The sequence below is a fragment of the Ceratosolen solmsi genome, unplaced genomic scaffold, assembly GCF_000503995.2.
Source record: "Ceratosolen solmsi marchali unplaced genomic scaffold, CerSol_1.0 scaffold11, whole genome shotgun sequence".
Classification (NCBI taxonomy): Eukaryota; Metazoa; Arthropoda; class Insecta; order Hymenoptera; family Agaonidae; genus Ceratosolen; species Ceratosolen solmsi.
The window spans coordinates 5318990-5345835 of NW_011948416.1; the positions used below are offsets into that span (position 1 = coordinate 5318990).

General features: G+C 39.8%; 1 protein-coding gene across 1 annotated transcript in view; it reads left to right on the top strand.

The window, feature by feature from the left end:
- Positions 1–26846, top strand: part of smash (smallish) — a 204389-nt gene that overhangs the window by 133674 nt on the left and 43869 nt on the right. The window lies entirely within an intron of this gene.

Here is a 26846-nt window from a genome sequence, read left to right on the forward strand (position 1 = left end):
CGGGAGCGAGGCAACTGCATCCGCGCGATAAAGCGGTGTCTTACGTCGAGCCACGAACACCTTTATAAATATTTCATTCGCCTGTTTTAATTATAAAAGCGCTGCGGCTCTCCAATTATGGTTCAACGTCCGCGCTTACGTGCTCATTCATAAATGAGCGTCTTTTTGTAATTCGGTCGCTAAAGGGAGTCGAGCGGGAATTGGAGACAGGAAATGAAGAATGGCGCCACTATCGTACAATTGTCCGAGGTTGAGAAGAAGTAGCCACAATTGGCTCTTTACAACAAACTCGTAAATAAAACGCGTAAAATGTACGAGGTTGGTGCGCGAGGCACCAAGGGCACGACGAAGGCGTCGACACTTTGATTCTGCACAATTTTGTAGCAATTGAGAGTTATATGGCTGGCAATAGAGTGTAAAACGTCAGAGTTGGAGCGAGGTGAAAGAAACTTTGGGAATTGTAAATTCCACCTTCGATTCCTCCTTATTGGTTGGAAAAATCCAAACGGAGCGGTAGATCCTCATTGAAAATAGCGCACTCTTCCACTCACGACGAATCTCTCATCGATAATCGATCAACTGCGCTCGGCTTCCTTACCCGAGAGACGGATTTTTTGTTGGATCTATTTTCTGAGTAGGGGATATTGGGAGACGGTGGTAGGCTGGCGGTTGGGAGTGAGGGGTTGAGTGCGATGGGGAGGGAATGGGGGATTAGAAAAAAGCGAGATTGTGCGAGTGCCACCGGTAGCAGCGAGCGCATATCTATTATCAATCGAGGCTCGGGCGTCGGTGGTATTGGTATATGGAGCAATGATTGGCACACGACCGAAAACCAGAAGCCTTTCGCAAGTTCGAGAGGAGGATCGTAATTGTCCGCTCTTCTGCCCCTGATGCGTATAAAGAAGATGAAAAAAAAAAAAGAGGAAAAAATGAATATGCGGGGTAAAAGGGACGGTTTAATGGGACTCGGGACGTGACGTAAGTGACTTTAAGGACATGCGGCCTGTCGCGTCTCGGCTGATCAATGATCGAGCGCGGCTCCGTCCACGGGGGCAGCCCGCTTTTCTGCCTTTTTTCATTTTTTGCTAATTCAGCTATTTATATGAGAGGCGGAGTCAGCCAGACTCCGCAGTCGACTCTATGACGGCTGATTTACTTTTAAGGGCAGGTTAGGCTGTTTGTTGCCGTGCGCTATAATTTGAGACGTCGGAGGATTTATGATTTTTTGCGTCAAATTGCGGGACAAACTGGCTCGCTTGTTTCAATTTAGTTACCTTTTTTTTTATTTACGATGAAAGTATAAACTCGGCGTGTAGCAAGAAAATGCCGATTCGTGTCAATCGACTTTAATCGAACTCGAGTGCTTTTGTAGACACTTAATTCTGAAAATTTAATTGGAAATTGTTTGTTTTTGAAGGGTTTATGGTTGGATAGTATAACTACTACTGTTTTGTCAATAATTGCAAAGTTTCTTAATTTACTTAAAACAAAAAACGCGCACGAACAAACAAAATAAAACATCGCGGCCAATAAATGTAATGGCTGCTGCTCGGCCTTTTTGTACCTACTGACCTACCACACCACTGCTATTGCTTCCCCACTGCTTTATGGCCCTAATTTTTCGCGCAATTAATTGTAAATCGTACCGGCACACGGCAATTACGTATTATAAGCGTTAGCGCATTTTCCTGGAGTCGCAACAATTGTGAAAGGCTGTTGACATTCGATCGCAATCGAACTTGAGATCACCTCTCCACCTGGCGCAAACAGCCGATTAACACTCGTGCGCTTTTATTCGCGAGCCGATTAATTTCTTAGATAGCCCACTCGTCGATCGACCTGCCCTTCATTACGGTAATCACGACTAGGCGGATCCAAGTAAATACGATACAATTGCGAGGCAAATAGCCTCCTCGTTGGATTATCGCGAGCATTCGCATGTAGCGGGGATCCATAGTGAGTGAGTGAGACGAAGACTGATTAGACGGAGGGCAAGTTGGTCGATAAGCGCTGGATTAAGCTTTCGTTCCAATACGCAGGTGCAATTACAAATTGACGACACAGTTGACTCGGGGATAGTCAGGGCGACCAGTCGGCCGGAGATGAAACGTCGGGATCCATATTACCGTAGTTCACGGACGAAGGCGTAAGGACGCCGCTACTTGCGCATGCACCCACGGCCAATTTTACTAAATGCGCAAACAGAGCGTAGCCGACTATTCCCTCCACCCCCACCCCTCCCCACAAGTATTTTTCTTGTGCCCCTTCAAAGCTACTTAGCGAAGCGCGTCCTTCTGGTATGTGTTCGCCTTGCTTTGCATAACATTAGCCGCCGAGACTTTTAGAAGCCAAAGCCTAGCGCCGTTTATGCTTTAAGCGAGTTTTAAAATCCGCTCCACCCACGACTTTCATCACCCGCGCTTCGCCGTCTGCCATCTTTAACGCTCGTGTGATTATCGCATTATTCGATTAAAAAATAACTCGACGTTCGATAATGGATGGAAATTGAAACGAAACGATACGAATTTAGGGGGGAAAGAAAAGCAACTAGTTTACATTGAATTATCGAACTGCTCATGATTGACAAGCATTTGAGTTGCTCTAATGAGTGATTATTGGGCGATAACAAGCTTATTATTTAACGTTATCGTGGTATTGGCACGAATTCATCCTAATGGAAAAGTTATATCCAGTATATATATATATATATATATAGTCAATAAGTATCAAGATCGGTTATTAGAAATTCTTTCAGCACTTATTATATTTCTACATGTCCGAAGCTAAAGGTGAAACGAAGCTCGAATTTAGTTTATCGCGGCAGTTTAACAAATTTACATTATTTTTGAGATAATGCATTCCTCCGTATTTCCAGGCGATATTAAAAAAAAAAAAAAAAAAAAAAAAAAAAAAAAAAAAAAAAAAATCCTTACAATTACGTGGCCTTATATGGAATGGAATTAAAGGAAATGGACGAAGGAACAACTTTCGCGCAAGAGTATCGAGCGAGTCCGAGGAAATGGGAAAGGCGAAAGGACAGTCACCGCTGACTTTGTATTATATCGCGGGTGGGAGACTCGCACAGGCTGCGTCGGGAAAAATGGTTAAACAAATAAACGTCCAACTTGGAAGGGTGGGAGAGAGCCCGCCGAGTACAAGGCAAATTGCTCCCTTGCGCTCACAGTTGCGCAATTACGAGTTACAAAATCACACTCGGCTCACTCACTTTTCAGTAATCGAGACTGCGACTCCAATCGCAATAACCAATTGTACGCGACACTCGCCGCCATTCAAGTTCAGAAATTCCATTTGTCGACGGTAGTCCTTTGCTGTTTTTTGTTCTTTCTTTCTTTTCGACGTCTCGTCAAGTATGACTTGGGGCGAAAAATGTCTATTCGAACCTTTCCCCCCCCCCCCCCCCCCCCCCCCCCCCCCCCCCCCCCTCGTCAAGTATGACTTGGGGCGAAAAATGTCTATTCGCGCCTTTCCCCCCACCCCTCCCCCGCTCCACACCCCACCGCCTTCCCCAGCCTTCATCCCACCTCCTCCTCATTCAATGCCTTCCAAATTAAATTTCCGTCAGCTCGAAGCAGGAATTGAGCGACTGAGCGATCAGAGCACGAGCCCTTGTTCTCGTAGGAATTTGCGTTTTAGCAGACTCGTGATTCCGAGCTCATATACATTGTTATTTAAATGGAAACAATCGCCAGCGCAGAAAATACAGGCGCACCGAGATTTACCGTATGTCAGGTTTAGAAATACGCTCGCTTAGCTCATTTAGCGTACGTGTGAAAATGAAGGCCTCGTTGAAATTAGCACTTTTCGTGCTAAAATTTCAAAGCTTCACTAATCATTCGTAGATGATTTTGTTTAACCGTTGAGCGAATTAACCCTCTGGCTCAAGTATTTCGTATCACTATCGACTTCTTTGTCAGATTGGTCAGTGCCGTTCGCCTACTTTCATACGCCGTTCGTCCTTTCATAAAATATCATTGCCTCTGTAATATTGTAAGCCTTCATGGACATTCCATGGAGATGTAATAGAGATTTGGCTCGACAGTGCCAATTCTTAATCGCATCCAAACGCGTATGTATTACGTACGTATTCGAGCAAACACAATGTTTCTCTGTCTTCTTTGTGATCTCGATGTAATTTTATACATTAAGTATTATATTACATGGACCGTTAGTGTCAGTCGTGCCAACAAAATCCACGTGGAAGGTAATTGTTTGACGTACATTGAATGTTTCTTTTAAGAACAATTATCGACAATACTTCTTACAAAAATTTTTCCAATTATTAAGAATAATCATTAACAAAGTTTAAATTAAAACATTGAGAAATGTAAAAATCTTTATACGTAATGGAATACGCCTATGTAGATGTATTCTCTCTATTTTTTAGGACACAGCAGTTTTAATCGTTTTAATCCCTTGTAAATTGAGTTTAATCATTATTAATCATTACTCGGTAAGAAATTAATTGAACGTTGCTGCAAAGATAGAGGATTGGTTGAAAAACATTGTAACTTCGTACGTCGATATCGAAGAAATTTTGCACTTTTGAATTCATACTATATAATCTTATTGACATGAAGTAGCGGAGAAGTAATCTCATTCGCACAAAAGGAAAAAAGTGCCCGAGAGCTTTGACGTGTAAATGTATATGGATAACATTTGGCAAAGAGAGATTTTCATTCTCTGCGCCTTATCATTCTCACCGGGATATAATAATTAAATAATCCAACATTGATGTATTAATTAATGAATACTAATATTAACATATCTTAAGCGTATAATCACTGTCATATTTTTAATCGATTATTTAATCACACGACTATAATATTGCATAATTATATAAAATATTGCTTCGACGAATATATGCAAATGGCCATTCTATATTATTATTCTGAAAACTAGTTGTGATACTTTTATATAATTGTAATTATTAATATTAAATATTTTTCACAATACGAGCGATATACTGGACATAAAAAATTTAGTAATTGATACTTATCCTTGTATACTATTGTATACGGCTCGGCTCCCTTACATCTATCCAAATCCTTGTGTTTACAAAAAAATAATAACCATAATAATTAACAGTTATACACGCTCGAACCTGGCGGACTTAAATTTATTCATAAATAATATTTAATGAATGAAAAAAAAAAACAAAAAACAAAAAAAAAATTTAAAAGAATAAAAACAAGTAAACAACACGTATCGCAGGATGTTGATATAATGGTGTACTACAATCTGTGTATGTAAAACCTTTGTACACATACAGAATACTGTACTTCATTATTCTGCTTAATTTTTTATTTGTTTTTTAATCGGTCATTATCAAATGAGGAAGTTAATATAGCGCGAACCGTCGATCGAAAACCATTGTAAACACGTGTAGAAACGATTTTATCTTAATTACTTGTAGAAAGAAAGGAAAGCCAATGACTACGGATTTTCACGCATAGAAAGCCAACGGCTTACTTTCTATGATATTACGTCCCTACTCGCACCCTCTTCCTCTCTCTCCGCCCTTTGTAATTTTGTAATCGATGGTCTTTATCTTACAAAAAACATTTCACTTTTATATTGACAAAGAACTTTTATAATAAGCGCCAATGAATTAATGAATACGCGCAATTGATGAAACTATTCTAATTATTTTACATCTTTTTACATTTACCAAATCAGCTATGACAAATAAAATCATTCAATATGCCAGAACATACCAGAAAACCACGTTGTGTACTTGAAGAACGAGTGAAATTATGTTTCTTATTCCGTCGATTATGATAAAGACGAATGCCAAGAAGTTGACATTATTTGTTCCCTTCGCAATTACTATTCTCATATCATTCCAATAACCATGTATTAGTAAATTTTAATAGTATATACAATTTGGCTTTCTTATAATTCATCTTTTAACAACAAATTGCATTTAAGCTTGTCTATTATTACTATAAGCATAATTGAAAACATTTAAAATCGTTATTCGTCTATTCTTTGATTTATATAGTTAATAACTATGAAAAGATAAGATGTTAATTCAAATTTTTATGGAGCGATTGATAATTACAGCGTATAGAGGCATAATTAGGGATTAGAAATATGATAGTGTTGTCATGTCATTGTCAAAAAACAACAAAGTAAAGTCGAATGCCAAAATAAGACGCTTGGCACGTTATTATTGTCCATTAAATTTGTACATTTACTATAAAACTATAAAACTGCGCCTAAGTATGTTGATGCGCCTATTTATTGTAACAACATCGTAATAGTGGCAATTAATTAAACAAACATTGCCGTAGAACGGTCGAAACCGATGATATCTACTTTTTACGTATGCGATCATCTTAAAGATATGAATATGCTTACGTAATTAATGGCCTAAGAAAGAAAAAAGAAAAGAATAACGAGCCGACTTGATTCATAAAAATCTCGCGCATTTACGACTTTTAATCAATTACAATTCATCGGGATTACGAGGCAAGACTAACTTAACTAACAAACACTTTAGTAATTATTTAACCTGCATATAATGCAACTGCATAACGAGCCGTAACGTAATTTAGGCTTTACTAGTCATAATTTGGATAGTTGTTGTGTTTGGTAAGCCTTTTCATCCATCATTTAATCGAAACTCTAAGTAGAAGGTAAGTTTTAAAATTGTTATTATTACAGTCTTCGATTAACAATATTTTTCACCTTGTAAAAAAGTTTTATTTAATTAAATAATTCTTAACTAGACATATTTTAAATTAATGTAACCAAAAAATTCAATATTACGAAATCTAATTGCATTATTGTCGTCTAATTTTGTTAATAACAAATAAACAAACAAATAAACAAACAAACAAACAAACAAACAAACAACAACAACAACAAAAGAATGAAGAAATTTTCCCCCTTTTGTGCAATTACTAATTTCCTTCTCACGCATCGGACCAGTTAAATTTAAATTCAAAGCAATTAGCGTTTCTAAAATAGTCCTCAGGAATACGATATTTATGTCTCGGGCCGCGCGCAAAAACTTGTGCCAATAAATGTTATTTATTGATGAAATAACTCAAATTAAAATATCTAATTAGTTTCAATTAAGCCGGTTACTTATTGTCGAACAATTTTCCAAACGCACGTTCCTCTACGGGTAATTTCAATTTTTAAAATTAGTTAAGCCTGCGGATCCTCTCCTCCCCCTCGCCCGACCATCTCGGCCGCGCGCCACCTCACGCACCACGGAACAAATAAATAAAGCAAAAGATTAAAAAGAAAAGAAAAAGATGAAAAAAAAAATCAAGAACGACCCAATCAACCTGCGATTTATTAATCGGCCACGATATTATCCCCGCAAAAAGGCTTTAAGAGGAAAAAAGTCCCGGGCTGGCATAGATCGAGCGTGCAATCGTAAATAACGAAGATTGGCTTGCGCGGGGCGACTTTTCTATGCAATAAAAGCGTAATTGCGAACGAAAAGCAACCTCGGCGTACAATCACACGCCCATAATTGCGGATAGATGCGCGCGTGCGTGAGAGCGCAGTGGACAGACAGTGGGACGTAATTTACTCGGGCAAGCGCATATATCACCGAGTGGCGACAGTAGCCGGCGATAAAATTACTACGAGCAGGACTACCGGCTTTCTCTCCCCCCCCCCCCCCCCCCCCCCCCCTCCCTCCTTCTCCTTCTATGGATGCTCGTCGATTATTGCTCGATGATTGAATAGTTGAATGGGACTCGTAGTCGCACGAATCTTGTCCTCGCTATCACCACTCACTTATGATATTTAGGTTTTTCCTCGGCTATTTTTTCGGTGAAAATGGATTTTTCCTTCCGGTTGGTTTAAAATTCTTTTGACAAACAGTAGCGAATGTTGCGAACATGGGTGCAAAATTCCTTTACAACGTGGATCCGACCTCATCCCGTGCCTGAGATATATAAATTTTTTGGATAAATCGATAGTGGAGAAGATCGTTTCGATAGAATATTTGTTCTGTTTTATCGTGCGTAACTTTCTTTCAATGAGCTTCTCCGCATTCCCATAGAAACATAAGCGAAAATTAGGAATTTCCAATGCTTTCCAATTACTTTCCAATGCCATGGGACGCAACACGTCTCGTGCATTTTATTAAACAATTGAAATGCTTTAGGATCGTGCGATTAGCGAAGGTTATGAGCGTAGGGAAAATCATATTTTATAACAAAGTGTATTCGGATGTGAAAGTAAGTAAACTCATTGCGGAATATCCCATCAACATTTTCGCCAGCTTTATTGGCTCGATAAATCGTTTTATAATATACGCCAACTTGCGTGCCAACGACGACTCTCTCATTAGTTAGTCAGTTATTTTCTCGTTTCTTTTTTCATTTGCAATAGATCACGTATAATTTGTCGATTGGAAAAATTTGCGTGCATTGCATTAAAGGATAGAATGCGCTGACGGTGATCGAAGGAGGAGAGGGATATTACGGCGGCGGTGGCAGTCACTCGATACACGACATATTGATAAATTATGGACTCCTGTGTATTTCGTAATTGAGGCGACTCGATGGCAGTGATCGGGCTCGTTCCAATCGTCGATTAGTCGTTATAGTCCGACGGCCGATAGTATGGTGCGCAACGAGTACGGCATACGAGGAGCGAACGGAGACAGTTTGACAATTTAGAGAAATAGCAAGATACATGCAATTCAGACAAATTTCAACATACGTCTAAGCCTAAGAGGCCATAATGAAAAATATATTACTTTTTCTCTCGTTATATTCCGACGCTACTTAAGCTGAACAACTTTAATCAATCGGCAGAACTTTTTTTGTTTGTTTGTTTGTTTGTTTGTTTGTTTGTTTTTTTTTTTTGATTGTTTTTTGTTTACGAAGCCATAGAAGTAAAAGTATAAAATATTGATTATTGCGTAAAGCAAATAAATAAGGACTTGGCAATTTTTCATCATTCGTTTTAATTGACATGAAATGAATCGTTACTTAAAATTAAATATTACTTGGAGCATATACGAGCTGCAAATTGTCTATTTTTATTAGTTTATAAAGGCTATTTTTACGTTTAATTTATGAGAAAATTAATTACTGGAAACGTTTAGAGTCCTAATTGGCTTTAACCTACTTTGCGTATTTACAAGAAAAACAAGAAGAAGAAAAAAAAAAACCAAACTCACTATCTATCTAATTCAATTCAGTGCGCATATTACGAAGATTTAAATGTCCGTGAGTGAAACAAACGGACATCGCAATCTAGTGGCAATTACATTTTAGCAGCTATCATCTATCGGGCTATATAATGGGCCACAACATGAATTGAAATGTTAAATAAATAAATAAATAAAAGTTTGTTTCTGTCGAATGCATGATTAAAATATACAAAATATAAAGGAAAATGAGAAATAAAGAAACGAAAAAACATACAAACAAAAAACAAAAACAAAAAGAAAAACAAAAACAAAACAAAAAAACACTCGATAGTATATCGGTTGAATATCGAATCCGGTAAAACACGTGGTGAATAATTTTCCAAAACGAGAACGGCGCCAGTTCAAATGCCATTCACACCGAGTCCGAAGCAATAAAAACGGTACCTCCAGAGTATCAAAGTGCCCTGTACCAACATTCCTCGGCTTTGTGGCTCTCGGGATGTTTCGCCTCTCCTCGCTCCGTGTATTCGAAAATTGTGAAAAAAACGATAAAAGAAAGGGGAAAAATTTCGAGGCCCCCTCGCTACGTTAGAAAAGATTTGCCAACCAGTCGCTCGCATATCTAATCGGAATAAATTAATAGCTTACGAAATTATGTGCACTTAAAATCATTTGCGTGTTACGGCCGTCGACGGGGCAAGAGGAGCAAAAGATGAGGAAGAGCCAAGTGACGTGAAATTGTCGATGGGGCACCTTAAAGCAATACGATGACGAGTCAGCAGTACAAAAACCAGCACACGCACGGGAAAAAGTTTATCGGCTATACAAATACCCTTTTCAACTTACATCTATACTTCGGAGATCGTTGAACCCGAGAAATTCCAGCCACGTGAATCTCGCATATTGCGCCGGTATTTCGGTATTTGGGTACGAAAGGAGACAAATTTCGTAGGCCGCCTGGTAACCGGAGACCGAGTGTGCCAATGTTTGTACGTGCGTGAGAGAGAGAGGGAGAGAGAGGGAGAGAGAGAGAGAGAGAGAGACGCGCTTAATTGAAGTCGCTGTAGTTTTCGCGAAAGCGCGTTGTTAATACGCTCAATCGTCTCTTGTTGTCTCGTCCGCTGCTCGTCCAGATCTAGCGATCCACGCATGCGGAAAACGAACGTGAAAGTAGAATGGAAATATGCGCTGAAGAGCGTACGAAGACTGTGAGTTGCTCTTGGCGTGTTGCGAAGGTAGTTTTTAAGATTGCGAATTGCGAGATGCTCGACGAGACGTAAAATTTTGACGGATCGGGCGTGTTTTTCGTGTACGCGAGTCTTTGAAGGAGTAGTTGATTTTTTATTTATTTATTTTTTTTGTTTTTGTTTTTGTTTTTGTTTTTGTTTTTGTTTTGTTTTGTTGTTTTTGTATTGCCCATCGATGGTAAGAAAGACTAGGAAGTACATTGGTGAGATTAATTATTTCATTGGCTTACATATTGACAATTATATATAGATATATCGACTTTGAGCGTTAAGAAGAAACTCCATAATAGGTTTTTTTAAAGCATAACGCGAGAGAGGCGAGGGGAATTGTCAAGAGATGGAGTGATTAAATGGCGCAAACTAAATTTATCAAATTAGCCTAAGCTAATGTAAGTATAGCCAACCAAAGTAAATCAGCTGGTCGAGTAAATGAGCTTTAATGCGTAAAATCCTAGTGATGAATCGAGCAGGAGGAGACAGTTGGCAGGAATACATGGCCGAGGAAATTTCTCCATAATCTATTGCAATGGCGTTGACATTGGCTCTCCCTAATCGTGTAGTAAATTCGTTGCCCGGAACCTCTAAACTGCAAAGTGTAAAAGAGACGCCGGGAGCAAAACGGTAGCTGCTTTACCTAATCGCTTTCCCACCGTTGTGAAAGGGCACGCGTCGAATTGCAATGAACGGGACGCTGAGAGGGGACGGTGGATCCGTGAATCATCATCGACGAAGCTGGCCAAGGCGACGGAGGCCAAGGCCCCGGGCTCCTTCCAATCGGCAACACCAAGTGCCGGCCGACGAAGCAGCTCAGGAGGAAGCAGCGCGTCTTCTCGGATCACGGGGACGACGGATAATTGCGGATTGGCCCCGAAGGCACTGTGCATTAGACGTTAGTACCGTTTTGACGAGGCAGCCACGATTTTCACCAGCCGCGTGCTTTCCGCGTATTTCCCGTTCGCCTTGGAGTGACGGATGATACTTTGAATTACGAGGTGGCGGCTTTCGGGTGGCGATGCCCGATTACCCTCATCGACGCTACACGTCGACCTTATCCACAATCACGTTCATGCCGACTGAGAATATTAATCGAGCCTAATACGATAAGTGCAATTTCTTTGAAAATTTCCTTGAAAATTCGAGATGATCGAATGGGAGATCGTAGAAATGGAGTGGCGATGGGGATTATTTTAATGATTAGCCGTAGGATAATTATGCCCTTAGCCTAGTAAATTACCCACGAGCTTTCCAAAGTTCCTACAGCAGCATCGAGGCTAATCATTTAACCAATTAGGCACATTGTGTTTATTAATACCTTGTAATTTACAACCTCGAGCTAAATGCGCAAATAGAATGCGAAAAATGCCGGCCGGAAGAAGCTAGAAGCTGAATGCTATAAAAAGCCATTAATCCAATGCTAATTAAAAGGAAGGGAAGTTGCGAATAGTTAAGCTCGTAAATGTCATTGAATTTTTCGTTACGAGTGAGGAGTTAGCAGCGGCTGTCGATGACGATACGACGGGGCTTGTCGCGGGCGCGCGCATGCCCAGTGCCACGCATACAGGAAAGCTAAGGAAATCGGCAAATAGGGAGGGCGTGCCAGATTGGGCAATCGACCGGAAATTCCTAATTTCAGGCAAAGCACGTCGCGGTCACTTGTGCTCGTGGAATCCACGTTGATAATTCGAAAGGAATCGTCGAATCGTCGCAGACCAGCATCGCCCCAACCGAATTTAAATCCACGGGGAAATTTCGTTAAAACGTCGAGTCTATTATTGCCCAAGGGAATACGTCACAGCGGACAATAATGCGTCCTGGTGCATTCATCTGGGCTGGATGGTGTGCGAGCGCGTTAATCGAATAATACGAATGTCGGGGACATTGAATGATGCGCTCGCGCGCCCGAGCAAAGTCGAGTTGCCGTAAGGACGCTGCATCCCTGTCACTTTCTCCACCGATGCGCCTGCATTAACGAGGCGAAGGAGAGAGGGCGCGCACGGAGGAAATTAAAGTAGGCACCGGCACTTGTCACCGCTTTATCACGATCGTCAATGTATAATCGATATGACGTAGCGTCAATGATTCAAGCATCTCCTAGCAGCTCGAGTGCTTAGAGTATTCACTCTTAAAGATGCGATGTAATTATGCGCGCGTGCAATCTAATTTAATTTAATCATCGATAGGTGCGAGTAGTAGTCCGTTCGTAAATCCGCAACTGCGAAAGTACAGTCAGTGGTCTCTCGCTGATACGTAGCTCGAAAAATCCATTCAACGCGACAATTAATTAACGTCGGTAATAAACGTCGCGTTTCTTCGTCCTGCGTAGCCACCACGACATTCCGTTGACATATCGATTATGAATTTTCATGAGTTTGCCTGGGAAAAATTACAAATTCCGTGCGTGCGCATGTGTGTATATCGAGCGAGTCCGGCAACGAAATTCATCCGTCTCCCGGCCATTTTCCCTATCCGCTCAATTTCAATATAAATTACGTTTGCTAATCATTAACGAGCCTGCGCATTCTCTTGATACGAGACGCATAAAGTACACCATAAATCGATACTTTTCTCAAGCGAGGCGCAATAAATATTTCCATCTTCTCGGTATTTCCTCAATCTCGGCTCTTATGCTTGCACGAATGTCAGGAGGCAACATGGGTGCGTTACCATCGATGGATTACGCGGGCGATTAGTCGCGCCTGATGTGCGAGTCCATGCTAAAAGTAAATGGCATTCGCGATCAGAATTGCCATTATCGCGATGAAAATCGCGGGGATCGACAGTTAGAATTTGTTAGGCACGGATCCGGCAAATGGGCGGGATGATTTACGATCCTCTGCTGTTTTTTTTTTCTTCTTCTGTTTTTGTTTTTGTTTTTTCTGCATTGTTTTGTTTTCTCTGCTTTGTTTTGGTTTCTTATAAAAAACGTAATGTGCACTTGTCATTCACGTGCCAGAATATATCGAGATATCGTATCGCAGTATCCCACTCTTAATAGAGTAAACCGATGGAAATAAATTCACGACTTGGTCTCACTTTGTGTCGTTAGTCCACTTGGAATTGCAACAAATCTCCTTTAAAACAGCTCTTAAGGCTTTTTTTTCTTCATCAATCGACATAATACGAACGCATAATGGCCAATTCGATTCGTCATACCGAAAATTACTGCAACAAGGCGCTTACGAATAAGTAAGTCGTCGATTTCCAAATGATAATTTATTAAGTGAAGCTTCGTACGATGTGCATTTAACATGCTCCTTCTCCCATGAGTTTCTTGAAAATTGAAAATTGAAAATTTTCGCCATTTCTCCCATTAACGATGACGGCTCCCTACGACACACGAGCGAGGCAAAACGACAAAGGCCCCGAAAACCATTTATTATAATGATAAAACTTTATAATGATGAATTGCCCACTCGCTGAAGATTTGATGACAATAAGCGCAGAGGTCATGAAAATCATCGCGTTTCATTGACAAAGCCCGTTGCATTTACGTTTGTATGTACGGAAAAATTTAAAAAAAAAAAACAGTTAAAAATCGCGTACAAAATTATCTTGGATCTTGGTATTCGTATTTGCAGAGACTTTGGGGCCCAAAGTGTATGTAAAAAAAAAAAAAAAAAAAAAAAAAAAAAACCCCCCCAAAAATCCCGAGCAAACAAACGAACGCTATTGTCGACTTGAAATATGGCACATGCAGTTTTAGCACCTCTTTGGCGCCTCCACCACCTCTTTACTCGGCTCGAATTATCTTTGGTTTCGAGCGGCCCGCGTAACTCCTCGCTCCCCATGAAATTCTCTTATCTTTTTGTTTGTTTATGTGTATGGTTTTTTTTTTTGTTTTGTTTTGTTTTTTTGTTTTTTCTTTGTTTTTAATTCAGGCCGATAATGGGAAAGCTACACCTGCGACGTGGATGACGTTGGTGGCATTTTCCTTGGAATTATAACATCTATATTGGCCACTTTGTTAACGCAAAAATTGCAGAAGGGAGACCACCACGTGGCCGTATCCAATGGTACGGCTGGGCTTATAAATTCTGTTGGGCAACGGGCCGATTATTCGCTAATGGCACGCCATTCCATTTTACCAGCAATGTACCGACGTCCTTTTGATTTTAGCAGCCAAGGATCATACGTTACTGCTACTTAGATTTCCATAGGCATTCGCATACTAATGGTGTAATTACATTTACGTTGGCGTTGCGTTAACATTGATATCGTACGCGTCCTTGGGCCTTTATAAAGCTCCTTTTATTCTGTTAGAACGGCGGCGGGACTAATTATGATTCGAAATCGAAAACTCGCGATATTGATAAATGCGCTTATCAAAACGTCATATCGATTTGCCGGTGTATCGAGCGCAAATTATTATGATGTTTGTCCGCGATGTTAGATTGATTATAATGATTAAGTGGGTCGGCGAGGCATTTACGTATGATGATGATGATGATGATGATGATGATGATGATGATAATTTATTTCAAGAAGAGAATTAGTGAAAATGAATGATGTTGGGTAAACTTGAGATGGAAGACATCGAGTTTCGAGTGGCCAAGTCGTTGAATGGAAAGTGCGGGCGTGAGAAAAGTGAGTGAGGCATTACGTTAGCCTGGCATGATAAGTTAATTTATAGTTCGGAAACGATATGCGACTGTAAGAATGTCAATCTCAGTCTCAGCCAAAGGTAGGGGATATTTTCATGTAGTTGTTACGCGAGTAGCGATTGTTGTAAAATTCTACTGGACAGTCGAGGCAAGATTTTGCACAATGGAAGTTTCGATTGGTATGGGATTCCATCAAAGCCACTCGTAAGTGACTTTTAAATATTTTATTGTACAATTAAAAAATGTGTCCTTCCGTCGTAGCTTTGATCCTTGAACTCCATTCGCACGGCCTATTATTTGTATTTTACGTAAAATATTCAACTGACTCTAATGCACCATTATTTCTTTTATTACAATGCAACATACGTTAGAGAGAAAGAGCATTTCGAAAGTCATATCGATTGCCCAAGAGGTATTGTAATAGCTTCTTTGTGTAGGGGATTTTCTCATAACCTTGCGTAACTCAATTCCTAAGGGAGCTTTAACAATCTCCAACATTTCCACTGGCACGCTGTAAAAGTTTACAGTATTACAAATTTATCGCGTGCATATAAACTAATTTCATCCTCGTATAATCCTCAATAATGCCTCGTTACGACAGTTTATTATATTTGCCGTCCTTTATCGGGCAACAAATTGTAACGTCGCGGCAATCCCCGCATTTATAAAATACACCTGGATAATTTAAGTTCCGCCTCTACGGCGGCTCTTGCGAATTTTCCGACACGACTTGATGATATTACATAGAGAAATTCAAGTCTGTAATCGCAATTGAGCGCCTACGTTATTGCCACGTAGTGCCCAAACTACTATTTTGCTACTGCAGCCAGAGTCTGTAATTTTTTACTTTTTTTAATTTTTTTTTTTTTTTTTTTTTTGTTCTTCCACGTAAAGCATAGAATCTTAAAGGAATTCATCGTGATTGGCATGAAATTTCTCCTTGAAATGAATTGCATTACCTCAGCCCGCCGCCTCATGACCCTCTTCCCCCTCTCACTCTCTCTCGCGCGCGCGTGCATTTCGGCTCTTAATTTTTGCCCTCTGAATCCCGTCATTTCCGCCAAACGTTTTATTTGATGAGTATCATTTATGTCTTCGAGGAGGCTGATTCATGACATTGCAATTATTCCAAATGTAAGTGATAATTTCCAAACTTTTATGTAATTCCAAGTATCTCGAAGTATGCGGCGAACTGTCGAGTGAAAAGGTATTGAAATTATTTCTAACGAACAAAGAAGTTGGATTGTAATAAATACATATGAACGTATAAAGCAACGATTGATGTGTATTCGCTCATTAACGTTTGATGAATATTATTTTGGAATTAAACAAATGAACTTCTTATTTAAAAGAAAAAAAAAAGAGAAAAAAAAAAGAAAGAAAGAAAGAAATTGGAAAAACAATTCTCCTATACCGCACTCTACAACATCATATCAAAATTATTGTAATACACATAATTGTAAAGTAAAGAGAATTCATGTTGTGAAAGCTCTTAAGGTTTCAATGTTACGTGAAATTAATTGTAAATTATGCTTCTCAAACGAGCAAATTAAAATATAAACCAAGAAAAAGATCATAAATGAAGTCGGCTATTAACCGTTATACATGGTAATTTAATCCAAATTTTCAATTACACTCTTAATCTATCTCTATCTCTCTCTCTCTCTCTCTCTCTCTCTCTCTATCCCTCTTACGACTATCTACTAATTATTACATTTTTAAATGATTTAACGATCTTGTAAAGACTACGATATTTAAACTTTGGGCGAACGATGAAAATTTTTAGCTAAGGATCGGGTTGGGCAAATTTCACACCGTTTCTCCTTCTAAAGTCAATTCAATGTTCTTTGAAGTAAATTTTTATCGTGAAGCGCTTGTCTGAAAATTGGCCGAGAGACACTTGGTACCGTCCACTACCACTTAGAGCGAAATAATGAATGAAGCCTCGACAAGGACAAGCAGACCAATCGCCAAAACCCGTATGCTCGCGCAAAATATCTCGTTTGCTAATTCGTGTAAATTCACACGTCTCGCAAGCTTGAGTAATGACGGTAATGAGCACGCGCCTTTTCCTTCGGCTACTAAAAGATTCTAAAATTATATGTGAATGCATTTTGTTGTCACTTCAGTTGCTTCAAGTTTTCTATAAGAGATAATTTTTCGTGGTCTTTGGATGAGAAGTTGTTGCAGGCTTCGCCAAATTTCAATGTTCGTAGTGCTCGAGAATTGCCATTTTGCGTCAATAGATTGGAATGCCAAAATGGCGTTCGTTGGACTGTTGATGGACAATTGGCCATGGGCAAATCAAGAGATTGACGGGTGTCGCTCAGCCTGGTGAGGTGTCGTTACATTGGACAGAAACCGTCAGGAAAAGCGGCTTTTCACGCTTAATTTCGACCCGAATGTGACTCGGAAGCAAGATCCGGGGCAATCGGTTAGGCGAGGCACTTCGTTTCTCCTTCAGCTCCCTTAACTCGGGGCGCTGCTCTGACTTCTGGTTCTTCAAGGTTATCTTGATGTTCGATCTTGTTAATTTATGACTGTAACGCGCTGATGGCTTATCGGCCGCCCCTGGACTTTTCGCTTTGGCGGGTTTTCCCGACGTGGAAAATTGAATGCCTCGGTCAGACACTGCAATCAATGGCTTTCTTATCGCGATGCGAGGAAAAGTCGGCGGTCTATTATGTCCTTTGTCCGTGTAATGAATAACAACGCCAAGTGGTTATAGTTTATAGACGATGTTTGGCTCGCTCATTTTCTATTCTTCGTTGCGATGTAAAAACAATGTAACAAATCTAATTTCCGTTACCGAGGGATGCTAACACCGATGATGAAAATTATGCGATACTTTGTATCTTATCGTCCCTATGATATGGAAAACCTCCGAGATCACGGATAAAGAGGACGTATCTGCGATGGAGCCAATAACCGGTTAATATTCAGCCGATAATTACGAATTAAATTGCGTGATAACCTGTCTAATCTAATGTCCTAGTTGGACGAAATTTTCGTCCCTCTATTACATATTAAGTACAGCCTGATGAAATACATAATACTTGCTCCTTAGCCTTTATATTATATTCATTTTATGAATAATCCTCCGTTGTCCGCTTACTTTTAAATCTCGATTAAACGCAATTCTGATCATGCATTTGCAATTACATCGCTATTGTGAAGGCTAAAGCGTTTTGGTGATGTGATGTTTTTAATTCTCGCCCGACATCGCAAAGACATGGACTACGGATCTTTATCGGCCGACTAACTATACCGACGGAACTTCAAAGAGCAGCTTTAATTAACGGAATATTTTGATTTTCATAAAATGTAATTCACTGACTCTTTGTGGTTGTAGCAAAGTGCCGCTGTAAGAAACGTGTACGGCAAATGCATAAATGATAGCCGTAAAAAGTTACTAAAACTCGAGTTATTACTTTATCGTGTAATTTTTATTTAAACAACTACTCTCAGCCCACCAATCGAATGATCCATTTCAATTTCACACATTTATTTATCACCATTTATAATGGCCAGAATTGTATATCGTATAGTTAGAATATTTTAATTTATGCAAACTACTTTTATTTATTTATTTATTTATTTTTTTTCTTTTGTTTTTTTTTTTCAGTATAATCACATTATTTAGCGTTCGTATGAAGTATTTTCATTAAAACTTATTTATATGCAAGGCGTTTCCCATCAATGTAACATTACATACAAATTTATCATTATAGTTGTTGTCTCGTTGTTGTTGTTGTTGTTGTTGTTGTTGTTGTTGTTGTTGTTGTGGCTGTTGTCGTTGTTTATCGTTATTGTTATTATTATTCCTCCCATCATCATCATTATAATAATTGATGGCGTCGTCGTCGTCGTCGTCGTCCCTCCTCCTCGTCGTCCTCCTCCTCGTCGTCCTTGTTTTTATTGTTATTGTTATTGGCTTTAGCTTCAGGTGGATAAAATTATCTTAATATTAGTGGGAAATTTTGCAGCTCCAGAGACGAATGTCATTTAAATCGGAATTTTCAGTTGAATTAAATCCAGAGAAACCTGAAAATCGGGAAAAATAAGATATCACGAATGTTGACATTTAAATTATAATATTTTTTAAGGTAATTTATATATCAACAATGTAAATTATTTTTAAAAATAAATATATAAATAAAAACCACAATTTAATGCTACACGGATAATCGTACACAAAGAAAGTAACATATCTTCGAAAACATATTAATCTGGCCGAAGGAAAAATACTCTTGGAATCATTTTCCCTTTGGTTATTAATTTTTTTGATACTTTTACTGATGTATGCGCGCGTGTGTACATCATTTCGAGAACATCACTCACAGTTGTAATATAAACAAAAGCAAAAACAAAACGAAAAAGACGTTCGTTCTCAAAGTCATTGGTGTAAGTAGTTTTATGCGTAATTTTAAAAATTTGTGTAGTTTCTCAAGTGCGGCTGAACAAAGATTATCCAACGGGTTTCTTAATAAATACGTCGCCAATCATCAGATATTTAAAATTCAAAGACGGTGAAAGAGAGAGAGAGAGAGAGAGAGAGAGAGAGAGAGAGAGAGAGAGAGAAATCATTCTTTCGGTATAACCGTTCACTTTTACATTTATGTAACATTTTTACATCGAGTTGTTAGACATTTTAATGGGATATTAATAGTAATCCTATTTATATTTTTTTCACATTCCTACAAAATCAAACTACCCTTCGCCAATATTCGAAACTTCGTATAGATTCGAGTTTAAACTTTTATTTGCCTATTAATCAAATCTGATATTATGCGTATATTGTAAATAATAAAAATAATTAAGTACAATAATTAAGTTTAAGTAAATTCAAATTTCATCACAGTATATTGTTTAAAATCTGATTAAAATTCAACCAACAATTAATTAATTAAAAGTAAAATATTTTCGCACAGCCGATCTATATACTTTTCTGGATAATTGGAATTATCCGACAATGGTATTATAATAAAATGGAGAAGCAATAGAGCAATGAATCTTCGTAAATATCCAATTGCCTAGTAAATTAATAACATAACCAGAATGAAAAATAATTATATTAATTTTCCACTTTTATAGGTTTACTTTGAACTCGAACATTAAATTACGATTTAGAGCGAATTTTGTTTTTATAGGAGTTTTGATGAATGAGCGCCGATGCAAACACAGAAAACGAACAAAACAACGCCTCCTTAATTTATTCCAGGATCTCTCTATTGTTTTTATCGAGCCGTTAATCTCTCGTGCCACGGTATGGTCAGAAGGCATCCTTAGATAATTCCTCATTATTTTTACAACAAACAACTGCGCTATCCCCCTTAAGCGGGATACTTGTGCACTTGAGAAATTTCAGTTTTTCCTCTTATGTTCCATATGTCGCCCACGGGCATAACCGATTTCATATTGTTGATAGAAGAAAAGAGGAAAAATATGAAATTTCTCAAGTGCTTGAATTTTTGTTTCGTCGATTGCGGCACAGTTTTTCTAACCACTAAACCAAGCGAATAAGCCAAACGAAAGGAAATATTGTTTTAAATTCGTTTAGGACGACTTTTCTTTTATGAGAATTTGCAAAATAAATAATAAATTAACTTTGTAAATAAGTAATGACGTTGTAAGTGGTATTAGAACATAAAACGATTCGGACAAGACATTTCTGGTCGCATGCCTGCCTACCTAACAAATCGACAAATTCGATAAATTTTGATATATGTTTCTTTATCCTATAAATATTCCAAGTACCGTAGATAAGTGAAATAAGTGTTTGTTCGTTCATAGAGAATAAGATAAATTATAAAGAATTGCTATACGTATTGCGTAATATTTCTTGTATATTTGATCGATTATTAGAATAAACGCTGCATATGTTTATATATTAACGTGAAAGTATTAAATTATTTAACATATCCGAATAGTTTAATTGTATGTGTGCGTGCGTGCGCGCGCGCGTGCGTGCGTGCGTGCGTGCGTGTGCGTGTCTGTGTATATTTTTTATTTCTTTTTTTTTTGTTTTTTTTTTTTTTTTTTTTTTGTCATACCATGCTGAATTAATTAATCGACTTTTTTCTATGTAATAACACGTGCATTAGATTAAATCTAGAATTTCTTAGAAAGGAAAGTTAACCTTCAATGCATTTAGAGTAAATGCCGTTACAGATCAATAAAATCATACAACGTTAAAATGCGAGCGTATATATTCAACGAATGCAAGTATTTCGTAAAAATTATATTCACTTTCTTAAGGTTCTTGCGTCTATGTAGAAGTACATGCGTTTATGCATTTTGCTTCAATGAACCCAACAAATATCGACAAATTTTAATGTACTCTCAATTGACAATTTACACAGTAGTGTGCGGCGATATCGTCGCGTTAGTTTGCTCAGTAAATGCCAAAATCTTAAATAAAAAAGATGTGATGAATGACGGATGAAAATCATCGCGTAAAACAAAAAACATGTCGTTAATGCATGACTTTTTAAAGTACTTTTCATTTACCGCATTATCGACATCATCGAGTCGAATTTTTACAATCGCTTAGGCTGAATAATCAAACGAATCGAAGTAATTGCGTCTCATACCGCAATTAGATTATCCGTCGAATTATCCATCGCGGAACCGGCATACCAAGAATCTCAAATCGACAAAGCCACAATAACTTTTCCCTGGAACCACGAGCTGCAGTCGTTACGTCTTCGCGTACAATCGCACACAGGCCCATGTCAAATTACGCAACGGGTTGATGACGTTCTTTCATACGCAGCTCGTGATTTTCCGGAATTGCGAGTAACGAAATGAAATGAAATGAAATGAAAGAACGAACCAACGAACTAGGAGAAGAAAAAAGAACGCGAGACAATTACCCGCCACCGCAATGCAACGAAAATTTTCTTTTGTGGTGCACGTACACACCTGTAATCGCAGCTAAATCGCTACACTGTTTAATAACGATTTGATACAATTTAAAAGCCAATTAATTCGAATACACGAACTGTAATGCATTTACTTAAAAGCAATCCCACACACGTATTACATTTAATGCAGTCCGTGAGCGTTCGGCCGCGCATTACGTTCGCCAACGCAATCAACCATTTTCCCTCCATTTTTCCCCATACCCGAGCGCGCAACGACTCATACGACTTAGACAAACAATTTCCCAACCGAATCGACATTCGTCGAGCAATACCAGCAGATCGCCCTGTAAACGAAAAAAAAAAAAAAATGTATACTAGGTGTGCGAAACCAATGATGCGAAGGTTGAAACAAATAGAATGTCCGGCCAAGTGAAAGGGGACAAGTACGCGAGGACAGGAAACCCCGGCGATTAATTGCGTCATAAGAGGCCAATAATAATAATAATAGTCGTTGACTCGTGGCAGCTCATCCTGCCTTACAACGACTCGCTGCATAAGGGATTCGCTTTTCCACCTTCATTGGCTGGGCTTCTTTTTCCCGGACTCGCGCCCGACGACGCCTTTCGCGACAAACTCTCGCGTTTATGACCAAGTTGATAATTAGTACGGCACGTAGCCGTAGCCGATCCGGGGATTATCGGACGCGCGTTTTTCGACGGCTCGCCGAGGGAATACCGATTGCCGGGGCTGCGTTTTTTCTTTTTCCCGGGCTCCCCTTCGGTCCCAACGATATATTTAGCTTTAGCCTGCATTTCGATGCAAACGCCGAGGATTTATGCGCGCGCGCGCGCTCGCTCGCTCGATCGCCTTTAATTACACTTGGCGCATACCCGCTTTTCCGCCTCGACTATCGACTATTATAACTGTGGGATCACCTGCTCGACTTTGATAAATATTTCTGGAATACTGTGGCCGCGATTTTTCTCCACTCTCGTGACTTCTTACGCGGCCAGACGCTCGATTATAATTAAAGCCGAGCAATTATAGATGGCCGTGATCCCCAAGTCCAGTCCTTCCGACCGCCTTTCAAATATTCCCAAGTAGATGCTCGAGCCTAAGGACTATCGGATATTTTTATCTTGGATTATCCATCTCTTTCGCAACGATTCTTTAGGGACAGTGCAATTCTGATGGCGATAAGGTTAGAAAGCGACGAAACCCTCTCTCGGCCCTTCCTTAATGACGAAAATGGCCTCATTCGTTAGCCCTTTGGCAACGAAGGGAGGGAGGCTCGAAAATCGTCCATCTGTCGCTCAATTCTTTTTTTCATTCTTTTTTATTTTTATTTTTATTTTTTTTTTTTTTTTTTTTATGTTCTTCTTCTTTGATAACGACGAGTAAAGCGTCAGTGGCGATGATTTTAAGTCTTGGCAAGCGAGCTTTTTTGACATCGAGCCAGGCTCTCATTAAGCGCGCCTCTCGAGCGAATTTTCAAAGTCGCGCCAATCGGCTCGTTCGCTCCCTCACCTTTTGAATTATTTACATTTCGTAATCATAACGCGTCCGATGCGATTTTCTAACGAAGCGCCTCGAATGTCCACGGCGCCCTTTCCCCCTCCGCCGCAAACCGTCTCTTAAGCCGCGCAATTAGACCTTTGCGCCGTCTATCCCCGTCTCTTGTCACTTATCCTTACCGGCAGCATGAAAAGCTTCATCGTGAGCAAAGACTGGAATGAGGGCGGTGTGAGGAGGTGAGGGGGGGGGGGGCCAAGAAGGCTCCTCTCAACGTTATTTATCGCGCTGCGCTGAAAATAAAAGCTGCTCGATCGACGCTGTTTCCTCGTTCCAATTTTCACAACGAAGATCTAACGAAGCTTTCCACTCGAGGGAAGGTCGTATGGAAATTTATCGATGTCCTTTTTGTGTTTGGTTATTTAAATCAAGCAAATTACGACTGGATTGTAGGGGATATGATAGTTAATGTAGCCGAGTCGCGTGCAAAAGCAAGGATATTATTACGCGCGAACAACGTCGGGGAAATGGATGTTTATAATGGCAGCCTCGTATGTCCGTGGGCAACGCACTTAACATTTATTTGACAAGATGGCCTCATTATCCGTGAATGAATGATTAGTTGGTAAATTGGTGATTTTTGAGGGGGATTGGGGGGAGGGAATCGCGTGTTACGCAATTAAAAAATGCAAATTGACCATAACGTGGCTTTGGGCTAATTAAAAGAGCTTATTTAAAGCTAAGCGATTGGGGGGTTTGTCAGTGCGCGTGCTTGGACATGGCCGGCCACGCTTGATCGGTAAAAAATTTAAATTAAATCAATTTATTGCGTCAAATCAACCGAACGGGTTGACAAAACCTAACGCACAGCGTGACAAAAAATGCGTAAATTCCGATAGTCGCAGATATTTCAGACTTTCAGCGAACTTTCTTCGTCGCGGTTTTGAAAAACCGTAAAAAGAGGGTTTCTCGTTATGGTCATACTCCTTTTATAGATATGATCATGGGGATCGCCATTTTCAAAGTGAGCGTCTTATAACGTTTTAAAGAAGAAAGTGGCGGAGGAAGGAAAGACTCGATGGTGAAAATTGCTCGAATGGCCCGAGCGCGATTGAACTCGTGAAAACTATTCCATCGCACTGCAAGTGCTGCGGTTTTGGAAATGTTACGTGAGGCTGTGGAGTCGGGGTAGAGTGGATATAGAGATAGCGTAGGAATACATGGAGAAGGAGGGGAGGGAGGGGAGGGGGCTCAAACGAGAAAAAAAGAATGATATGGTGCTCGTGGTTCCTATAAGCGGCGATACGTTCGCGATAATTGATGGCGAGTGGCGGCAGATCGAGAAGGGAGAGAGAGCGAACGTAAACGAAGAGAGAGAGAGAGAGAGAGAGAGAGAGAGAGAGAGAGAGAGAGTTAGAGCGGCACGACAGGAACGGCGAGGCGACGCGAGGCGACATGGAGGTGAGCTAGAAGTATCTCCTCGGGAGAAGGAGGAGGAGAGGCCATCGCCCTGACCGTGACCTAGCCACCGCGGCTCCTCACCTAGAGTGAGTGAGTGAGTGAGAGAGAGAGAGAGAGAGAGAGAGAGAGAGAGAGAGAAAGAAAGACGGAGGGAGGCGAGCACGCGCTCGTGTACTTATACAGCATACACGCACACGCTTACAGCGCACGCATGTTCACGTGGAATTTTATCGATGGATCTCTCGGATTTTTCGACCATTGTCGTAATTGTCAGCGCGTTAAGACTAATACCTCGACGCACTTTTTCCATTTGTATTAAGCAATTGCCAACCGTATCGCTTACCTTTTTTCTCTCTACCTTAATCAAAGCGGCATAAATTTCTCTTTAAATACACGTGGTACGTCGACAATTGACGAGACTCCTTATAATTATCCGTCGCTCGAGAATTTCCGCCGGCTGGAGAAGGGGAAAGGGTAGGTGGGGTGTTGGGTGGAGAGCACGGGAGAGAGCAAGGTAGTGAGAGAGGAGCGTATTGGAAGTATCCGAACCGTGAATTATGATCGATAAATCAATTATATGTACGCATATTTAATTGATGGAATTTAGACTTTCTTTATGCGTTAAAATCAGTTACGCATAGTTACGTACCGAGTATATGGGCAAAAATTATAACCTTTATAAAATTTTTATATCTCATTCGAGCAATAAATATTAAGCGATAAAGTCTCTGTTAATCAATTTCTTTACTTACGTTAAGAGTCACGTGGATAAAGTTAGCCTCCAGCTTTACTGGCGTAAAGCTGGCTCGTTTTTTACCATATTAAATAGCAAGGTACAAGACAGTATGATAAATAACTAAATAGTGACAATAATTGACTTACGGTACGTAGTAAATACGAGCACCTTATTGACACGTTTCAACGATAAAGAAACGGACGAATTACATTTCTGCTAGACATGTAATTTTTACGCAAACTCGAACAAATGACACAACGATTATTATATTACTTGACCACTATTTCCTAGGGCATGTCTCCGAATTATTATTATTATTATTATTATTATTATTATTATTATTATTGTATTGCATACGATTCGCATATAAATGGGAGTTACAATTTCCTAATAATTTTATCGCTCTGCAAGAACGATTGTATTAGCCATTGTTGGCAAATCAACATTTTCAAATTGAAGCCAATAGGAGCTCGATGGCTTAGACGGGAAATTAAATTCTTTACATAATGCCATCCCCGATCCTTCATCGTTATCGCCATTCAGCAATAATTGTACGTCCGATTGATGCGGAAAAGCGTGAAAATCGTCAAGAAGTGGTTCGACATTCACGGGCGCAATTTCGTGAGGTGCACACTCTTATTACGATTTATCTCGCTCGGTCAACACATCGGAGCCCGCGAATTCATCCGTATTGGAGTACAAAGTCGGTTTAATAACAAGTCACCTCTATGAAAAACATTAGACCGCTAGATAAATTTAATTAAAGTAAAGGAGCTGATAAAGGAGAGGAGTCCTCGCCGGCAATACCGCTAATCTGCGTCCATAAAGTGATAACGACCGCGAGCCGGTCCTATTATAAATTTCCCGCTGCGCCGCAAGGAGCGTCGCTCCAGTTCGCGGACGTCGAATCTTTTATACCCGATAATACGGTGGCTTGTATTATCAATAACGATCTCGCCGACATAAATCGATAGCAGACTCCGGTACGCTCTTCTGCCTCCGCCGCCCCGTTTTTTCGCCCCTTTCTTATCGCAACGATAAATCCTCCCGAGTCTATAATACACTCGCCGACGTAATGTCACCGCGCGTCCTCATGCCCATGCTCCACTAAACGTTTTTTAGCCATTGCCCGAGAAACCTGTTCCAAAGGGGTTATGCAAAAATTTTTTTGCTCGCACCTCGGACAAAGTAGCGAGCGAGAGGCGCGACGTCGTAGGTAAAACAGATTTCTTCTCCAACATAAAATGTCGCGATAAGTTATAGTTGCGTCGCATT